The 21,917-nt window shown below is 37.9% G+C and overlaps 1 long non-coding RNA gene across 1 annotated transcript; it reads left to right on the top strand.

The window, feature by feature from the left end:
* Positions 1-2,540: 2,540 nt before the first annotated feature.
* On the top strand, positions 2,541-15,114 carry LOC140254491 (uncharacterized). Its single transcript, XR_011904234.1, has 4 exons — positions 2,541-2,614; positions 10,691-10,785; positions 12,548-12,712; positions 15,016-15,114. It is a non-coding gene; the product is annotated as an uncharacterized lncRNA (long non-coding RNA).
* Positions 15,115-21,917: the final 6,803 nt, after the last annotated feature.

Below are 21,917 nucleotides of genomic sequence, written 5' to 3'. Positions count from 1 at the left end.
ATGGATGCATCTTGGTTTAATTTCAATTAAAATTGAAAACCTAGGGTAAAAAAAATCCTTATTCCAATTAGTTGTATTTGTATGCTTTCTTGTTTGCATTGCAACGAGACGGTGATGCCAATTGATTTTACTTTTGAACACAATGAAACCAATGAAGTATAGCAGAGTTGCTCTAATTTTTTGCCATTATGAATTTTTGAGGTTATGAATTTGACCCTGAGTTCGAAGATTGTGATTCTGCGTAGATGTTTGCGAAACTACAGCTGAAAACAAAGTACAAAATGCTCCCAGCTAAAGAGCGGTGATGTAGAAGAGAAGATTTACAGGAGTCTGAAATTTTGGTACAGCCTTTCTTCAAAGTTGAAAACATGAAATATCTCACATTAATGCAAGCAATGAAAACCCTGAACCTGAACCGAACCAGTAGAAATAAATTCACTCAGCAACTGCTCAAGTTTACAATGGTGCTGTCAGTTAAGGTACAAAAGCTTTGAACTGTGTCACATGAAGATCTGAGCAATAATTGACTTTTGTGATCTTAGCAGCTGACTATATTTAATATGAATTGAAATCTTTTGGTGGTTTATTCAGTGGAAGAGGTGGAAATCTCAATTCTTTTTTGAGACATGCCACTACCAGCTTTCCTTTTCATTCTCGAGTTATATCTAAAGTAGAATCATTTCCATTATGTTTTGAGGCCATAGGGGAGAAAAACACAGTACTGAGAGTTACAGTAATGAGATATTACCAGATCAGATGAGCCTCTTAAAATCACCTTATACTCTCCTACTCCTTAAGAGTCTTTGACCGCATGAATGTCTCAATTAAAACAAATATTAAACAGTAATGACAAACATTAATGTAAGTATGATCATTTAACTATAAAAGAAAGATTGTTTTTGGATGAAAAGAAAGGTATTGATATCATAAGGGAGATCTGAAGTTCTGTTTTATTTGCAGATTCGGGAAGGTAAGAGAAAGGAGGTTTGTTCATATCTTTATATCTTTCACTTGATTATCTTCTGTCATACAAAATTTGTGTGACTTTGGTCATCATGTAATTACATTTTTCATCCATTTCTATCACTGGAAACAGCATCTATCTGTGGTCCAACTTTCATGCCAAGGACATGGAAAGTAACTGTACAAAACAAAAGCTATTTCAGAGTAAATATGGAATAATCTCATATAAAATAAAAATAAACTTAAGATAAGAACCTTACTTTACAACTAAAATCAATGATTTGGTTAAGATTTTTTACTTTCCCAAAAAATAGTCTTTAAAATCCTCAAGCTTTGTAACTGCCTTACAAAACCAAAAATGCCTATTGATTGTCTTGGATTCCCAGTGACTGCTAATTTTATATGAAGGGGTGACTTGCTTCATATACAGTTTGTTCAGGCAGCAAAGTGCAAATTCAATTTGTGTGAGGTTAAAATGTTCCTTCATCTTGTTTTATAAGGGATAAACAAGGAGGTTCAGGCAAAGTGGTGTGGACTAATGGCACGTTAATCCCTCCTACAAGGGAAGACTTGCATCATCCTAAAATTATTCTTCTTAATGTTATACCTTCAGCCAGCTTGCCTTAAGCTTAAAAATGATTCTCCAGTAATGAAGCCATCTCAATCTCAAATAAAAGTTCTGAGAATACTTTCCTCTTACAGTTAGTGCTTTTGTAGCATGCAATCTAATGCATTTGCTACTGGAAGTTGTTCTGAGCTCTACATGGATTAGAAGAGTCTCAAGGCTTGATCAGTATTGATAGGTGAATCTGAACTAGATTTAATTTGGACTTCTAAACCACGTCTCTGAACCAGCAGTGGTTCAGTAGGTGGAGTTAGTGAGTACTATTTCAAATGAGCAAACCTGCTTTGAAATGTTAGTTATTTTAGAAGTAAGGAAGATGGAGCTTCATGTCAGCTACCTGCACAAGGTATCCTGTATGAAAATTATGAATGAAAAATTGATATTTTTAGGTAGCTCCCCTTTTAGAATCCACTTAGATTCAATCTTTCAATGACCAGCAACTTAAATTTCTATTTTAGACCCTCTGAAGATGCAATACCAATAAAATGTGTTTGGGATAGTTGGGGAGAGCAGGACAGTTTTACCAGTCACAACTCCAGGGACTGCATGTGTTAAACCAATATTGCTAGGACAAAAATTACTGTGTATGCTAATCAGGATCATATTTCCTGTTGTCAGTTGTATAAAAACAGTGCATCTTAACATCCAAATGAGTTGAGATGTGTTTCACTGATTACTGCAGCAGATGGTACATCTCATTTGGGGAAAAATATTTTCTGTTTGCTTATTATACTTTAAATTCAGATTGAGTGGAAGATCAAACATAAGAAAACAAATGTTTCTTTCTTGCTTCTTTTATCATCAGGCTGGGTATTGCACAAGAGTAAACATGTGAAGCTGCTGATTTTGGTTAGTTTTTTTCCCACTGTAACATCAGTACATTCTTGTGACAGAATCTGTTGAGAGATGGAACCTGGAAGCATGGAAGTTACCTGGGATATCAAGAGATGATGGAAAATACATCAGTTGTGTGGGACAATAGCGGGTTGCAAAGGAGATGGTGCTCACCACTACTTTCCATGTAAGGTAACTGATTATATAAGGGATTGTCTGACTGTGAATGTTATAAGGAGTGACTTGATTTGCTGTGTACTCTGAGAAATACACTGTTGGTATTGTAAATCTCCTTAGTTCCCTTACAAGATAGACCAGATGCTACCAAGAAAAGCACAGGAATCAAATATGTGTGTGTATATATTTAAACTTTACTGACTGAGAAACCAGAATATGAGGAATTTAAGTGACTAAGCCCTGACAGTCAAGTAAATTAGGGATATTGTGTTAGCTGCTACAATCAGTGCTGATCAATGACTATTGTAGCTTTGCAATTATAAGAAAAGGTATCAAACCATTTCACAGCCCCCATTGTAGAAATAGAAGCAGAATGTTTGTATTGCTAAGGCTATGATGTTTCCTCTGAGAAACATGTACTTTCATGACATTTCTTTCATTTGGAATAGATCCCTTATCAGTAAAATAGCACAGGTAGTGCTTTCATTTTGCAGGATGGCAGGGTTTTCTGTTGTACTCTGGGAAAAGAAAATGAAGGAGTTTGAGGGTTTCTAAAGGAAATGGGTCACATTTATTCCTGCTGCAACCTCTTTGTCAATGGATAATGAATTACATCAAAAATGGGTTTTACCTTACACTAAAGATGAAGCTGACCTTCCTTCAGATAACCACAAATGGGCAAAAGTGGTTTTCTCAGTCATTTTCTATCTGAATGCTAAGTGTTCATTATAATACTTCATTTATCATTGTAAATATTTAATTGTAAGACAGATCTTGATGTTTTAAAGCTTCTCCCTGCTAGCAGGCCAGTGTGTTTCTGCTGTTGTTATAGATAATTGATCTCAGCTAGGTGTTGAGAATGTAGCATGGTTTCCAACAATGGCTGCGGGGTGATTGGGACAGAGACTTGTTGTCTGTCTGCTGTTCCTGTCTATGAAACATGACAGTGTGAAGACTTCAGAATATTTGCAACTTACGTTATCGTTGGAGATGGACAAAATAATTAAATAGTGGAATATGGTTGAAACTGAGACTTGGAATATTTTTAGGCAAGAAAGAAGAGCCAGGGAGCTACAACAGGCCTCCAACCCTGGGAAGGCGATGGAATGATGTATTCTTAGTCATAACTAAGTAAGTGGAAGAAAAGAAGGTTTTCAGGCACAGTGAATACAGATTCACCAGGAGGAAATCATGCTTGACTGATTTGGTAGCCTTCTTTGATATCACAGCATGCTGCGTAGTTGAGGGGAGAGCAGCGGATGATGTGTACCTTGGCTTCAGCAAGGCTTTTACACAGTTTCCCTTAACATTCCCACAGATAAGACAGGGAACTACTGGAGAGAGTGCAGCGGGAGGCTACAAAGATGTCTAGAGGACAAGAGCATCTCCTTTACGAGGGCAGTTGAGAAACCTGGAACTGTTGGGCCTGGAAAAGAAAAGGAGAGGGAACCTTATCAATGCTGGATGGGGCCAGGCTGTTTTCAGTGGTACCCAGCAAGAGCACAGGGGGCAACAGGCGCAAACTTGAACAAAGAAGGTTCCAAATGAACTTGAGGAACAAAATATTTACTTTTAGGGTGACTGAGCACTGTCTGCCCAGAGAGTTTCTTTCTCTGTAGATATTTAAAACCTGCCTGGGTGCTTTAGTGAACAGCCTACTCTGGGGAACTTACTTTATTTGGCCGGGGGTTTGGGCTAGATCATCTCCAAAGGACCCTTCTCACTCCTACAGTTAGATGATTTTCTTTGATTATCAAGGACAGCATCAGTGTATTGTTAATCTTCTTCCTGTGTGCTAACATCCCCTTTGTCAAACAAACCAACCAAAAATCATCAAGAAATGTAAGATGAGCAGTGTGATCAGCAGTGTAAATTTTCCCAAGATACTTCTATTTTTTTACCAGAAATGAGTTATCTTTTCTGCAGTGAGAGGGTCTGGAAAATGTCATTACAGTATAATAGTTTTATTATATTATTTATTATATTATATATATATTTTATTATATTATATAGTTTTTATAGTATAATAATTGTGTGCCCCCAGTGGCGCAGTGGTTTAAGCTGCTGCCTGCAGCACTGGAGGGCCCGGGTTCGAATCCCCCCCCTGTGGCGCAGGGGTAGAAGTGCCGCTTCGCTACACAGGGGGCTCGAAACCCGGGAGTTGGACTCAATGATCTCTAAGGTCCCTTCCAACTCGCATGATACTATGATACTATGATACTATGATACTATGATAGCTGAAACTGCTTCATTTTGAGCTTTATTTTTCATTTTGTCTACTGCAACATCACTCTCATTTGTGTCACCTAAAACTTTCCTTATATTTAAAGGACTTTTATTTTGCTAGATGAATTCCAGTTTAAATGATCCTGGCTAAGCCAGAAAACCTTGTCTGCCCTTTACAATGTCCTATACTTTGGCCTTGATTAGTGATGTTGCTTACACCGTCAATTATTAGTAGACACTGCTTCTGCTCTGCCCTTTAATCCTTTCAGACCTTTATTCTGCCGTGCCTGGTGAATAATGATGATGGGGAAAGAAAGGTCTGCTTTGTTCAAGGTTTGTGGGCCACTACACATACGTTATTACTTCAACAGTCTTCTGTGATATTTATGAATGTAGAAATGTGATTCGAAAGTAGCATAATGTCAAATTAATACAATTCTATAAAAATGCATTGGGCTTTGGAGGATGGTTTAGTTTCCATTGTACTCTCTAAAGTGAAAAGTAACCAAGGGCAGCTTTTAGCTGTTTACACTGATGCTTCTAATAGCACAGGACTAGAAGGAAAGAATGATCTGTGCCTCATAGAATTTCTCAACAGCCTAGTAAACTCCTTCACTGATAGATATCCAACAATAAACTGTTAGAAAAAGGGAAAAAATAGGGAGCTAGACCTTAATTAATTTCAGATTATAGATGTGGTTGAACTAAGTTTCTGGCTCCTGCTTTGCTCTTCAGACACTTATACACACACACACACACACACACACATATATATATATGTATATATATACACAATAATGCTACATTTTCTCCCAATATTAAGTTAAAGCTTAAAATTTTTAATATCGGTTCTGTTGTTGTTTTTTTTTGTCCCCCAGAGTGCATTCAGAATACACATAAGCTTGTGTATTTAGACAGTTGTAGCATTTTTACCAGTTTGATTTAAATTCATCAAAGCCTAATTGTTGGAACTGGTTCTACCTACTGCTGTGTAGCAGTTTGGCATTTGTAATTACACAAGCTCTTTAAAACTGAGATCATTAAGTGTAGAAGGTTGATATTTAAATGTGTTAAATGCATAGAGAGAGCACAAAGTGTAGAAGGTAAGAGCACTGCAGGCTGTTCAGATGCTTGCATATGATCATTCTGCTCTACTGTATGAATACTTCTAACTACACAGAAAGTTAATGTTAGCTTAAATGTGAATTAAATGTACATTTGTGTCCCACTAAATTAGTAGAAACTGTAACAGAGAAAGAGGAGTGAAGAGACAAGGGAAGCCTATGTTCAGGCAGTGACCTAACAGAAAGAGTTCTTCAGCTTCCATTTAATTCTCTGCATCATAAACTTGTATACAAATTTCTTTTGTAAGCTTGGCTCAGCCATCTCTTTTGTTGTCACTGTTTCACATTTCCTCTGCAAGTGCATCCTTGTGTTGGCTCAATGCAAACCATCTGCTCTTTTTTTTTTCTCGTTGTTGTGGAAACTGTCTAATAATGAAGAACCTTTTGACCCTGAAGGTGTTTTAGATACAATCAACTTGGTTTTCATGGCATGTAAATGAAAACCTTAAATTTTAGGTATTTGCATTGGTGCTTATTCTTTTTTTTCTTCTCACAGACCTACATACAGTATGAAATTGATATGTAATACTATAAGTCTAATGGGAAATAAGGATTTGGAAGAAAAAAAAATCATATGAAGGGTCATAATGAATAATATTATTAGTTAAGCATCCTGTTTACAGCATTAATAATAAGTAAATATTACTAATATAAAAGAAAGACAAAGCCCACAGCCAGCCTACAATGCACCTGGCCTGCTGAGAAAAGACCCTTTCTCTTTCCAGCTGGTTCAGACTTATTCCAACTTTTTATCTATCTGTCTTCTGAGTGGCTGTTACTGAGCAACAATAAATGCATACAGTTTTGGTTAAGGTTTTTTTCCCCCCCCTAATAGTTCCTTTGTCTTGACTGTCACAGGATGTATGAGAAAGAGCAATCCAAAAGTGGGATATCCACAATAAAACTGTTTTGTTGTTACTGTTTTCAGTGTTTGGCTCACAGAAAGCTTAGAAAGTCAGGAGCTTATTCATCAAATTGCTTAGAACTTGTAAGCTATAAATACTGTATAAGTAAGAAAAAAAAGGAAGATAAAAATCAGACTAACTTGATAGTTTTCATAATCTTTTTTGCATCTGTATCCAGTTACTTTGTTCAACAGGCCTTTTGTGCGTTATCCTCAACAGACTGTTATGTAAGCAGCTGATCCATAGACCTGACATGAGGTGGCAAAGAAGTACTTTGCAAATTAAAAACTAAGCACAGTTTCATTTAGTCCTTCAAAATGACACATCTCAACTTGTGCCCTGTTTTAGGTGTGCAGAGTTTACGTCAGGAATTCGGCAATTCTATAGAATGTGATTTGAATCTGGATTGGAAGTAATGATGGGAAAGAAGATCCCAAAATGCAAAGTGTGTATGCAAAATACCCCCAGTGCTTGTCCCATTGAACTATACTTATTTTCTGTGGTCTGATGAGATGTGTGTATATCCTTGGCTAATACAGCAGTAGTAGTTCTGGTTGATATTGCCACGTATACTCAGGCTGCACAGGACAGAGGTTATGGTCATCTAGAAAATATAGCATAACTTCAGGAACCGCAGAAAAAATAGGACTGAAATCCTAAGGATTGATTTCTGGGTTTCATACATTTAAACCCTGTCCAGACAAAAGAGAGTCAGAGACATAACTTTTATGTCACATTTGTGAAGGATAAGCAGCAACTGCAACAGAATTCCTCTTCTTGCTGACAGACAAGGTGCTGTACTGACAGTGAGAAAGGAGAAATTCATGCTGAACAACAGGGGAATTTTCCTGCCAGGAAAAGTTATCAGTCTGGGGAACTGAATCTCAAGGGAAGAGATAGAGCCCAGTTGAGACCATTAAAAGAGACTGAGGAAGGTGTTCTGTAGGGAGCCCTGTTGAAGCATTGCAGGATTGGATATGAACCTGATGTGTCTTCTCCGTGTCTGTCTTTCATAATTGTATGGTTTATCAGTCAGGAACCCCTTTCCTCTGCTCTCTGGTACGTCCAGAACAGCGTCCTGGCTATTTGTGAAAATGCTTTTATTCCAAAACAGCCTTTTCCCTGTAGCAGAATACTGGCTTCCTTATGGCGAATAAGGAATACAAACCTTCCTTATGGGGCTGCTTATCTGTTTCATCTTGTTTTGGGATGTTTTTTCTCTTACGAGACTCTGAAAAAAAAAAAAAAAGAAAAAAAAGAAAAACAATTACTTCTAATGCCATGAACGGTGGGTGCAATTCTTTTTTTATTTCTAAAAACTGTGAAGTTCAGCCTTCATTAGAATAATCCTAAAGTGTATTGCATTGGGACTCAGAGAAGAAAAATGTGTTCTTCCACTTGCAGGCATTTTAAGACTTAACTTATTGAACAGATGATGTGAGTAATAATAATGATGCAGAAGATCTCTTGTCATCTCCACAAACTGTGGCAAGAGAATGTCAATTGTTAGAAAAACCTCATTTTAAAAAGAAGATTTAGGAGTCCCTTGCTCAAAGTCTAGTAGCCGGCTGCCAGTTCTTGTGCTCAAAATCCATTCGACTTTGAGATTCTTAGATACTTTTTAAATAATTCCACTTAATTTTCCAACTTGTACCAAGTGTCAGGGCTGTCAGCTGTGAGAAGGGGGATTAGAAAGCAAGTCAGAAGAAACCTTCTCCCCAGTGTGCCTCATGTGTTGTCAGTGGCCTTTCAGCAGTGCTCTCTGCTGTCCAGCTGCTATGTGACATCATAGTGTACGCTTGAAATCCCAACAGAATCGGGCTGTGTAATTTGCTGGGAAATTTTTTTCATCCAGACACCATTATCAGCATTTCACTGTTTGCTTGAAGACTGGCAAATGTTTGTTTAGAACTGTTTGCAAGTAAATATTTACTTCATATGTGCACAATGTGGTAACCACGTGTTTTTATGTAATGAATATATGAGCTACTCTATCAGTGTAATGAAAGTGCTCCATTTGTAGGTTGCCTTCAGAACTGGCTGAGGACTGAGGCAAACTGTGCCTGTGAAGGTTAGTTGTTTTTCAGAACTAAGTATTACCATGTTGTATCAGACAGCCACCATGATATTAACATAGTCAAAATATTAAGGTACAGGAAAATCACAGCTAAAAAAACCAAGCTGAACAGCTCCCATCACCTCCTCCCAGCAATATGAAGATGTAAGTGTCAGATAATATCCTCTGGGTAGTTCGATGTTGTTGAAATTAAATATAGAAAAATATCTTTCTCCTTCAGTTGTTTTTTTTTTTTTTTCAGAATTCCTTACAGCCACCCAATCAAAGGGAGCAAATTGCTTACTAGAATTTCCATGTTATTGTTGTCAGATAAAAATGCAGTAAACGTGTTAGCAATCTGATTAATAGAGAGATTCATAGAATCATAGAATGGCCTGGGTTGAAAAAAAACACACTGCTCCTCCAGTTCCAACCCTCTGCTGTGTGCAGGGTCACCAACCAACAGACCAGGCTGCTCAGAGCCACATCCAGCCTGGCCTTGAATGCCTGCAGGGATGGGGCATCCACAGCCTCCTTGGGCAACCTGTTCCAGTGCACAACTATATTCTATGTGGAAAAACTTCTGTTATGGGGAGAGGTTCCTACATGTTAGTTCTTTTGCAATTTAAGTAAGTTATATAAAAAATACAAAATCAAAGTAATAACCCTAATCATTACATAGTGTTAAATAAAAAATATGCAACTTACCTCCCTGGTAATATTGATATTGAGATGGCAGAATGACTACGCTGCTCAATTATTCCTATTGAATTGCACCACAATAATGTAAATGTAGAACTACTGTGCTTGAAGACTTAAACAGTTGAGGAATAGCTTGTAAAATCATTGTAGATTTTGACTGTAACTGGCCTCAAAATGCTGTAATGACATTGCAAGCACCTTGCCTTTGTAAGCTGTCCTTGTGGGTAGCGTGTCTGCAAAGGGGAAGAACACAAAGGTCCCAGTGGAAAATAGAAGAACAACATCAGTGTACACAACCCAGTGATGGATGTGGATGTTGTATGTAAAGTGGAGGTGGTGACCACATATATCAAGAAAATGCATCACAGAACTCTAGAAAGTTGACCTATCAAAGTGTGGCCTTCTCTTTTCTTGCTATTCTAAACAATTGTTCCCAGTAAAGCTCTGTCAAAATTTGTCAGCTTTGAGCTCCCCAAGATATTTGTTCCAGTAGTTTTGGTTTCTGTCTGGGTTGGTGGTAAATATGAGTGAGAGTGGAAAGCTCTTAAATCCCCTTGCCAGATTTCATACCAGGTTATGAATGCTTTTAGTGACTGATGATAGATAAACTTTCCAATTTAAACCTAAACCAAAATGCAACTACATTTCATGTCTTAATTTTATTAAGAAATTAATTAGACTTCAGCCAAAAATAGAGCTCTCCACTGTGATCTGTATTTCATCTATGACATCCCTCTGGAAATACAGGAGCATGACTCTTCCCTGTTGCCCTCTTCCCCTATTTTTCATAATTCCCATTTTATGAGTAAGGTAGGACAATCTAGACCTTTGGCCCCATGCCCTACGATGCACCTGAGACTTTCATTAATGGTTCAGAAATTATTTGTGTGTCATGTCTTGCTGGTTACATATCGCATAATTATTTAAGTCTTCAGGCTTCTTTCTAATGCTTTAGACATTTAAGTTTTCTAGCAATGGAACACTTAATGCAAGCTTATTTGAACAAATTAGCTGTAAAGGAAATATAAGCAGATCTTAATGATGGTAGTGTCTTTCTTCTCCTATGGCTCTTTTTAAGGTTATCTCTTCAAAGTGGATTAATTTTTGGAAAATATTTTATGCATCTTGAGTTACCGCGACTGTTTTCTACCATTCGTATGCTGAAAAGTGTCCGTGAGTACTATCAATTTATTATCTTTTCTCTGTGTATGGAAAAAGAAATGCATTTTGTAAACTGAGATATGAGCACGATGGTTTAATGATAAGCTGAATTGCAGTGATTCTGATTCTGCTCACCCTGAGTTATCATCAGATGAGGCATTAACCACTGACTGCCCTCTGCAAGTCACTGATAAGGGACCAGGCACATGCTTTTAAAACTAACTTTACACCCTAATGCAAATGCTTGTATGTAATGTTTGTGCTCATTAATAGCACTAGTATTAATTTCAGCGGAGAGCACTGGAAAGAATACTTCTGTGTTGGGCTGGATGGGATTGATTGATGTGTTTCTGCTCCATTTGGAAAAACAAGTAGTCTGATTAGAGTTTCCAGAATGCATTCTGTGTTATCAATAGATCCAGATGGAGACCTGCCCTATTTTTATTATTTTTAAAACTCTTTAACAGCTTATTAAGTCATATGCTTTTTTATTACCGTTACCAAACACTGTGCTGGTGCAGTCAAATTACTGAGGTTATGCAGTTGTAACTTAGAAGTGAAGTTTGTCTGCATTGGCCAATTTTTGTTTCAGAGACACTTTCAAACTTTCTTTATAAGGAAAATGTTTCTGAATTTACAGCATCAGCTCTACCTAAGAGGTGAGGTTGCTCCCAAGTGTTCTTTTTAAGATTTATTCCTCTTTTATCTTTCTTTTTGAGGAACCAAAATAACTTTTCCTAAAACCTGTGGTTAGGAAATGTTTTCCTTGTCCATTCTGAGAGGCTCAGTAGTTCATCTACAGAGTTTTCTCATAAGGTATCCTCACTGTCTGCCTATTTCACTACTAACTGATTTTTGACTCGCCTACGAGTCATTTGATAATTGCTGTTTTCATTCCACCTTAATGCTCATATTTGTAAGGTCCTATCGAAGCCTTTTAAGTATTAAGCTTGCCATTAAAAATCTAGTCATCTGAAGCCTTGGAAGATGAAGTTCAAGTGTATGGGCAATATGCATCTGTCTCATTGTGCTTTGTGTCCCTTCACTTTTGCTGACATTAAGAAGAAATACCTGTGATTTGTTATATTGTACATCACATCTGAAACATGCAATTGAAAAACACAGCCTATGTTTGTGGCCTTGGGGCTGTAATTTTATAGTTTTTTGAGTTTTCTAAATTCCAGTGTTGTTGAAGATGGGAGAGCAAGAGCCTTATCCCTGCCATTTGTGTTATTTCCTAGCTGTCTGAGCTGGGCCTGCTCCTACACCTCTTGCTTAGTTTACATCTGCATCTGGAGACTCAGCACTCAACAGTTTTGCACAAAGCTGTTTTTATCACCTACCTGATCTCTACGTGCTTTGCTACTAATAAAATCGTAGCAGGACTTTCTCTTGGAATGGTTATCTTAAGTACAGAAGGGCAAAGGAGAGACAGAAAAGACCTAAAAATTTGAATGAACTGGAAAGGGAAAATGTCCCTCCATAGGTTGATGTTTTTTCAGGCCTTCATCTTTTCCTCTTGTATTTTTGTGGTGTTTTACATTTGACAATCAGAAGCACCATTCTGAAGTCCTACTTTAGAGTCCATGGTGGGATATCAGCCACCATGTGCTGTACGTTACTGTTTTTATCTTTTGTCTCTTTTTCCTTTCTGTGGGAGATGAGGAGAGCTATAAAAAGAAGGGGGAAGCAGGCTGAAAGGTGTCATTCACCACCCCTCGCATTGAAACGCCTTTTAACCACTGACTAATGGCTGTCTTGCTTTCTGCTACAGCACAACTGCCAAGACACTTCCACTGATAGATTTGACTTTCACCTCCAGAGGAGTTCAGTTCAAAATCTGGAGCAGCTTGTGCCCACCATGATAGGAGGGGGGTGTTAAGAGCCAGGCGACTATGTGCCAGGCAAAGGTGAATGATGCTGTATTTCTGCCTGCATGGTAAGTCTTATTTTTGCTTAAGAAGGAAAAAATGTCAGTGTCCTTAATCAAACGTTTTAATCATGCTTGGTGTAACACTGAATAATATTCTGCTTGAAGTCACGCTCCCATAAACATGTACAATGAGATTTCTAAAAGAAACCTTAGTGTGCTGACACTCTATCCACTTCTGAGACTATCCAAACAGAAATTCAGTAATGAAAACCCTGGACCAAAACTGGAATGATGCTGGATGACTACCATACTATCAGTTGGCAGCTCAGCTGAATGAAAATTAGCCAAGTACCACAATGTTTGATCCAGCAGCATCAACCAAAACAATCAATTATTCTTGCTGTGTAATTATCTATTCTGGAAAGCATGAAAGCCCTGAAATGCCTTGAATCCAAGTCTTAGTCCTTCCATGTCTATTTTCTTCTGCTTAATCTGAACACTCCGGTTAGATGACTGCTCCTTTGCTTACAACTAGCCTAGTTTATAACATGTCTGACTCTGTAACTGGACTCTCACATTTTGCTGGGTTAGCAGGAAGTAAAATCTGACCGTGTTTCTTGATTTCCTTGTAAATTGGTTGTTTTATTAATTTTTAACTATTCCCATCCTACTTAAATAATCCTTACTGTGCTTTTTTTCTCTTTCCTCCAACTTATTTCAACATTCACTTCTTGTTAATATTATAAATTCTAGAAGAAATTAATTCTGTGCCTGTTGAACAAATGTAATCAGTTGTACTGCAGTAAAAATTTATTGGCAGAAAATGCTGGAAGGGCATTTTTTTTTTAAGATATCATTTGTTATTAATAGGATCTTAGATTTTGTGATACTGTTTCATCTCTGAATGAAAATAACAAGAATCCATTATTGTTATGAATCAAAACTCCAAAAATATGACGTATTTAGACAGCTTCCAAGAAAAGACTAAATGCTAAATTAATAACCAAGAGAAGTAGAATATTGCTGACTTGTGAAAAAGATGTCTTGAGGAAGAGGACTGTAATTTGGTTTGCTAAGCCATTATGACCATATGCAAAGACTCATGGACTCATTTCTCCTTTGGTTTTGCTGGACAAAATCGTTCTTTTTTTGCCTAAGTCTATTTGTGTTCAGTGGAATTTTAGAAACTGGGAAGAAATTACCTGTAAGAAATAATTTATATCTTTCCTTTTTCTTTTAAACCTTATATTTAACTCGTTTATTTATATTAATGCCTCTACTTGGATAAGTTTCAGTAATGTTGTCCAAATTTAATGCTTTCATAGCACTTTCTATCCAAGGAGCACCATATTCTCAGATAAACTTGAGTTCATTTTCAGCCAAACATTATGCTTCCTGTAATACTTTGTTTTGCAGAAGTCTTGAATATTCCCATGTCCATATTGGCCCATTGGCACTTTCAGTTTGAACTCATTAAATCTCAGAAGCCTTCTCAGAAGGTCAAGTGGTGACAGGATGTTGATTAAATTTGTTAACTGCAGAAGAAATTTGAGTCAGCTCTACATTATGCAGTCTGCAAAAGAGCCTATAGAACTCATTTTCTTCCTTTTTCACTCCATCGGAGTGAAACTCATAGGAGTGTTTCATGCTTTTCAGTAGATGTAGTCAACAAACATTTGGATTTTCAGACAGGCAGGCATCTCAAGCAGTCAAGAAATGAATGTCTCAAATTAAAATATTTATGTACAAGGTTTTTTTTTTGTTGTTGTTTTTTTTTTGTTTGTTTTGTTTTGTTTTTCATGATTCAACTGAATTTTACATTGGCTTTTTTTCACATTAATTTTACATTGGCTTTTTTGGTCAGTGTTTTCCCTAGCTTTTGAAAGTGGAAAGAAACTGTATGCCAATGGGAGAAAGTTATCACCTGATTACCTTCTTATGTTAACATGCATTTGATAACTTTTATTACTGGCATCTTAATTTATTTATTTATTTATTTATTTAACACATCTGACAACATCAGCCATTTCACTGGCAATTTGACCATGCAACCATGGATTTTTTTTGTAACAGGAAAATCAGGATAGCCTATTAAATCAATTTTTGTTGCAAAGTGATGTTTATTGCATGTAGCCATCTATTACAAAAGCCACACTTTGCCTACATTTAAGGGCCAGCGCTCCAGGTACAAATCTTTCAGTGTCTACAAGAAGGGCTGAGACTTGAGCTCTGTATGTGTCATGAAATCAAGCAGTTAATAACCCTAATGCATCCAGAAGCTGGATTTAGAGTTTAGGGAGAGCTGAGCCACAGATGTGTCCTCTGAAACAGAGATGACCTGTTCTGCTGTATATGTTGTTCCTTTGAAGGTCCAGATCTTCATAAAGAGATGCAGCCATCAAAAACTTGGGGCACAGACTGGAAGTTCCAGGGTACTGTCTTCCATGCTTGCACCTGCTGTGAACTTAAGGTATGACTTTAATAAAATATCCAGAAATAGCTACTGAAGTTGCAAAATTTGGGAGAAGCAGTAAATCAACAGACTGTATGTGGTCCCTGTATTTATTTCAGTCTGTCTATTTAAATTGGTAGGCATGCTGGAAACAAACAAACAAGAAAACTCCATTAGTAGCCAAGCTGAATTTTTATATTATTGCACTTTTCTTGTAGAGTGCAGGCAGCACGGTGCAAATTACACACTCAGTTCTCTCCATGTACATGCACAGAAAATATTACATCCCTCGTTCCTTTCCTGTACAGACCACTATCAATCAAAACTGCATAACGTAACTGAATAAATATATACTAGGAACTGGGATGAGTCTGCCAAAACTTGTATTTTTCCAAGGCTTGGGACTCCAAAATGGAGACATGTTTTTAATTAGTATGTGGTGACAAGATTAAGAAGAAAGGTCCTTATTTTTGTTTAACACAGCCCCACAGCTGTGGACGAAAGGATAAAACTTTGTTTGAAGGGAGAACTATGAGTAATAATTAGAACTGAATTCCCTTAGTTATAGCTGAATGGGCATCAGAGTACTTAAGGCAGATCATTCATGGCAGTAAATTGCCACAGATCCATTAAGTTAATTGAAATTCAGATATTTTAAACTTGCTTGGATTCAGTCTCCTACGGTGAAAAGCACAAGGCAAGTCAAATTCCAAACTTGTGGTTTTATTTCACCGGGTAAGAGATGGCATCTTAGTTTGTTTTCTGTTTGCTGCAAGACTGGGAAAATCTGCTGATCTCTCTGCCTATAAAACGATATAATTTCATGCTGTATCTCAGCAGTGGATTGACTTTATAAAGTAGTCTCTTGACTGACTTTGGAGAATTTACTTTGGCTCACAACGGTTGCGCACTGTTTGTAGAGAACTTGGGAAACAGTAGATGAAAAGATGGTATAGAAATGCAGATGAATTTACATTAATATTGATATCAATCCATTATCAGTTTCCTACTCTCTTACACCAAATTTTAGATCTAGAATATTCTCCTTCATGTAACCATGTAGTCAAAGGACAGTCTACTTTTTCTTTAACAGATAAGTGTCTTTGAAGCGTCCTTTCAGATATCTGTTGGCTGACTATACTGAAGTTCAGGTTCTGTATCTAAGTGCCTTGCATGCACCCTTTCTTCTTTCTCTGTGCTGGGAAACTGTTGTAAATGGTTTTCTTTAGCTGGTTCAGGAAGTATTTTTCCATTTGGCTTCTCTTTATTCCTGCTTTTCATTTACAGGCTAATTTCATAGTTAGGCACTAGGCAGCTGCTCTTCTAATGTGTGGACTGGCATAGCAAATAATTTTATTATGTCTACAGTGCACCAGGTTGCATTATAAAGTTTCAGACAAGGCTATCTCCTTCCTCCCTCTTTCATAGCTTTTAGCTCTGCCTATGCAATTAAATGGAGTAGCTGACTCTGTGGACATCCTGATAGGTACAAAGAGGCCTAGCCTCTTTGAACAGCAAGAGTATCGGTTCAAGATTAGTTTAAGCCAATCTAATTGCAAGCTCCTTCTGTTGGCCCTCATTGTCTCTGTTTCCCCTTCTTCTCAGCTGATTTTCAGCAGAAGCACTCCTCTGAACCTGTTTTGTGGCATGGCTTTGTGCATGCCAGTGATGGCAAAAGGGGAAAGCAGGCAGGAGTGGGAGAAAGGAGAAAATAGCTGTGGTATCAGGGCTCACGTGGTGCCAAGCCAGGCCGGGCTGGTGTCATCAGGTGTGTGTACTCACCACTCCCAATAGTTGCATTTCTTTTTGCTTCTAAAGGCAGTTTTTCAGGGTGCTCTCATCTTCACAATTCTGCTCTGGTAGAATGCTAAGCAATAATATCATTGTTTATTCTACCTTTTTTTCCAAGCTTTGAGCCTTGTGAAATTCTGTATTATCTGGAAACAGTAGTAGTACAGGTCTTCCAATGCATGTTTTCCATGTTGATATTGAAGACATTGTAAGGTTCAGCCTGAGGAAGCCATTTTGAGCAAGTATTATAGCATATTTGTTTTGCAGTACTATTCTTGGATTTGTTTAGGACACAGCAGTATGAAGGCTAGACAAGTTCATATTTCATGGCAGACTTTGCTTTGAGTTGAGGAAGGATAGCTCCACCATTTGCTTATCATAGAATCTTTAAGTTTGGAAAAGACCACTAACATCATCTAGTCCAACCATCAAGCCATCCCCACCATGCCCACTGAATTATGTCACTTGTTGGGATATTTACACCTTTCTTGAAAACTTCCAGGGATGGTGACTCTGCCATGTCCTGAGGCAGCCTGTGCCAACACCTCATGACTTTCCTGAGATTTTTTTTCCCTAATATCCAACCTGAACCTTGTTTGGCACAACTTAAAGCTACTGCCTCTTTTCCCAGGAAAAAAATGCCCACCACCACCTTGTTACAATCTCCTTTCAGGTAACTGTAGAGCGCAGTAAGGTATCTCCTGAACCTCCTCTTCTACAGACTAAACAATCCCATTTCCCTCAGCCTCCCCTCTGAAGGCTTGTGTTCCAAACGCTTTACCAGCTTCATTTTTCTCAGTGGAAGAGTTATTTCAACTTAGCTTTCAAACATAGCAAATTCAGTTGAAGTTCTACTGGACAGATATCAAAACACAGCATACAGATGTGCTCATCATATGTAAAGAAGCCAATTCCATCCTCCTTAGTGTCAAATAAAAGCCTTTTAGGCACATGTTCAGAGAAAGTATATTCCTAGTCATGGAGCCAATAGGAAACACCTGTCAATGGGACTTGGATTTACTTTCAATTGTACAAATGCCTTCTGATGATCCTAAAAGGATCCTAACTAAATACCTTTGAAAAATGCTGGAGGGAAAGCTTTGAGTCTGGGTGCTCATTTGCATCACTGTTTTCAGTAAGACTCTCGTAACTGCGCATACTTCTCAGCCTACTTCTGAGGGATTCATACAGGTACTTTTAGAAGAATGACCAGTTCTGGCATTGTAACTTCAGCAAATTAAATTTTCCACTTACAAGAGCCAACAAGTAATTACAATAGAAGTCTGTTTGCAGAGCTGAAGCTCTCTGTACCAAAGTGACAAATTCTGGCTTTGTGGGGCTGATAATGGAGGAATGAGGTTGTCTCTAGTTGAAGTCAGGAGCTTATAAGAAGCAGTTTCTGTCTAGAAGATTATTTCTGTTCTGCTTAAGAAAAAAAACTGAATTAATTAATGTATGTAAAAATGAGACGATACGCAGTCCATTACCTGGGTAGTTCATTGTCAAAGCTGCTCTACCTCGACACTGAAGATTTGTGGATACCATATCTGCAGAATAAGAAATTCTGAATTCAGTTACTTTAATCTGTTTTTATTCTGGAATGTAAATGAAAGATGTGGAGGAGGAGAACTTCTATCAAGAAGCAATTGAGAAATGCGATAATTGTTCAGGGCTCCCGATCTCTTCACTCTGAAATTCTTCCAGAAGTTTCTGAAAGTCTGTTTTTACCTCCCTCTTCAGTTGTGTTCTGTGGGTTAGTTACCTATCTATTGGTTTCTGCTGTTAGGGATGAAAGTCATTGTCTTGATAGATTTTCCAAGAGCTTTCAGGTGCGCTGTTGGTGCAAGTGTGTTGGAGGAGAGGCTTTGTGCAGCAGAACCTATTTTACTCTGCCAGTTTTCTGATTGTAGCTTCTGATAAGATCAGATACACAAGCCAAGGATAGAGCCAGCTCAATTTCAGATGATTCTGCAGCGCTGTTTGAAAGCTGCTCGCTGTTCCTCCTCTTTGCTTAAGTGTCTGCGTGGATCATGCCCTGAACTAGAAAAAGGGACCTGATCCACCCTGAGAACCAAACGCTTTTACTTGCTAAGTTTTCAGTTATGTTCCAGTGCATGCTACAGTAGCATGGTCAAGAGTGTCAGCCCAAGATAGGAGAAAATAACTAGAAAAAGAGGTTAAGACTACACTTTATGTGGTAGTTTGTAGTGATGTTGGTTTAAGATGATTTTATAATTAAGTTGCTAATGATAACTTCTAAACTTGTGTGACAAACAAACCATGTCGGCGAGTCCTGAGATGCCATTTTGTTTGTATCTCTTGAAAGCCTTTAGCCGCCATTCTGTTCATGTGTGCTTAACTAAGGTACTGTTGATGCAGGTGGTTGCTGTGGAAGCTCCTAATGAAGGGTGGGTGTACGATCCATCTCACCAGAGTCCAACTTCTGCCCGTTCTCTTCTCACATACTGATAAGATTGATGGCTTCTGTTGCATAAATCCTCAGATTCTATAAAAGTCTATTTCTTTATTTCTTTATTTATTTCTTTTTTTAAATTCCATTGATGTTTTTTTCTTTTCTTTTTTTTTTTCCCCCCCCATCTGTTGGGAGTTAATAGCCAAAATGCCTAATTTTTTCCTCTAGGAGTTCCGGAGCTCCATTGTGAGTCCCTGGAAGGAAGCAAGGGTGAGCTGTGTCTATTTGGAACATATTGCTTAGTTTTTAATACATGTTTTTCCTGAGTGTCTCCCTCTGATTCCACATGAAAATGCTCCAGCATTGGTCTAAAAAGCAATTTGATCTTTCCTTCAATTTCTGTCAGATTTACTTTGGACCCTAACTAATGCTAACCAGTGTATTTATCTGTGACACTTTACATGTTACTCCTATGCTTTCCATTCCATTCAGTCCACAAAATGATGTTCTCCAATCCACAGCTATTATGAAAGCTTGGAGCTAGCTAAAAAATAAAATAAAGAGGATGATAAAGAAATGCTGCTAAATCAGGATGTAGCCTGCTTGAATTCAGTTCCTTTACAGCTCTCTTTAAAATCTGTGAGCATTCTTCTGTGCTTCCGTGACCAATGCTTTGATCTTTGCTATTTATCCCTACTGTATGTAGGCTTGGGGGCCCCAACACTAAAAGAATGGGTCCAGAGGAAGGCCATGGAGATGCTCAGGGGGCTGGAGCACTTCTCTTATAAAGAAAGGCAGAGGGAGATGCGCTTGCTTAGCTTGGAGAAGGGAAGGCTCCAGGGCGACCTCATTGCAGCTTTGCATTACTTGATGAGAGCTTGCATATAGGAGGGTGACCAAGTTTTTACGCAGTCTGATAGCAATAGGACAAAGGGGAATGTCTCCTAACTGAAAGAGGAGAGATTTAGATTATATGTTATGAATAAATTCTTTACTCAGAGGCCAGAGTGGCAGTGGCACAGGCTGCCCAAAGAAGCTGTGGGTGTCCCATCCCTGGAGGTGTTCAAGGCCAGACTGGATGGGATCCTGGGCAGCTTGAGCTGGTGCGTGGCCCATGGCAGGGGGTTGAAACTAGATAATCTTTAAGATCCCTTCTAACCTAAGCTATAACATGATTCTTTGCTTCTATGATGCTATCTATGACATTGTCTCAATCTGTTGAGGTATGTGAGACGCGGTTCTGCATGTGAGATTTATCCAGATAGATGAAAACCAAGTCCATTTTGGTTTTTAAGGATGTTTGTAGAGAACCATGTGTAGATTCCCTAAAACTGTGTGAATATGCTCCATAATAGCAACACCCCCCCTTACATAACGTTCATATTGATAAAAGAAATATGAGATAGAAGGGATTGTGGGGTTCTGCAACAGCATTTTGGACTTCAGGAACACAGAGTCAAAAATTAGGCAGCTGGAAGAGTCTCACGATGCTGGGTTTATCTGACCTGGAAGGTGATGCTAAGCATCTCCTGCAGGTCCCCATGGCTGCATCTATTTCTAGCTTGTGATGCAGAGATCTCAACAGGACTTACCATGTTAGTTTTGTCCTTTCAGAGGTGCTGAACTTTAAGATTTTAGTATGTATTTAATAGAAATATTTAAGTTACAAGATACTTTTCAGTTGTTGGCCTTTGGTTTTGATGTGAAGTCTCCGTGGCTTCTCACAGCGAGGAATTCACAGCAATATAACTCAGGCAGATGGGTTTTCCAAGATGAATACTTGCATGCTGTGTGTACAAAGATGCTGTGCTATAGAATTTGATGGTTTTATAAAAGTGTTGGAAATAGGATTGTAAGCATGTATGTAGAGTGGAAGGAATAGTAGCAATCTACAAAGAAAACAACTTGCACTAAACACACTGTCAATTGAAATAAATATCATCTGCGTTATTCTTCAGTGAGAAACAAAGAAAAATGGTAAGCTAATGTGCTTTTTTTGTGCAGGTATTGGATAGGTAGGTGTGAGGGTTTCTCTTTCATTTCTCATGCAGAACATAAATTTTTTATCTTACTTGTTAGTTCTTTTACCGTCCTTTTTGCTATGTTATAAAAGGTATAGATACATATATTGAGTGATTCCTTATTAAAGCAAGTCTTATCTTGAATTTAGCTACCCATCTTACTGACCCAGCATCCCAGAAACCAGAAAAACAGTAGATATATATTCCCATATTCCTTATATATGTTTTGTTCCTGTTAAAGTGCTTTTGAGATGTGATCTGTCCTTGACATAACAAACAAGCAAACAAAAAACCCTAAAATGAAATCAAATTTTAAAGATTGAACCCACAAAATCCTCACTGTTAAAGTTAGTATCCTAAACATGAAATATATCCTAAAGTATATCCTAGAGTGGTTTGTGGACAGAGCTGCATCTGGTTGAAACTTTCCTACCGCGTTTGAGCGATGTATCTTATGTTTCATTTTTGCTGCTTCAATAGACAAATGAAATGGCATCTAGTTTATTTTCTGTCGTGTTCCAGTTAATAAGAAAACTTGAAAAGATGATCTTTGATGATCTTTTTGCATTTCTATTCTCAGTCCCATTTAAAAAG

This window comes from Excalfactoria chinensis, chromosome 6 (assembly GCF_039878825.1).
Source record: "Excalfactoria chinensis isolate bCotChi1 chromosome 6, bCotChi1.hap2, whole genome shotgun sequence".
In the NCBI taxonomy this organism is placed as follows: Eukaryota; Metazoa; Chordata; class Aves; order Galliformes; family Phasianidae; genus Excalfactoria; species Excalfactoria chinensis.
This window is presented reverse-complemented; position numbering and strand designations above follow the sequence as displayed.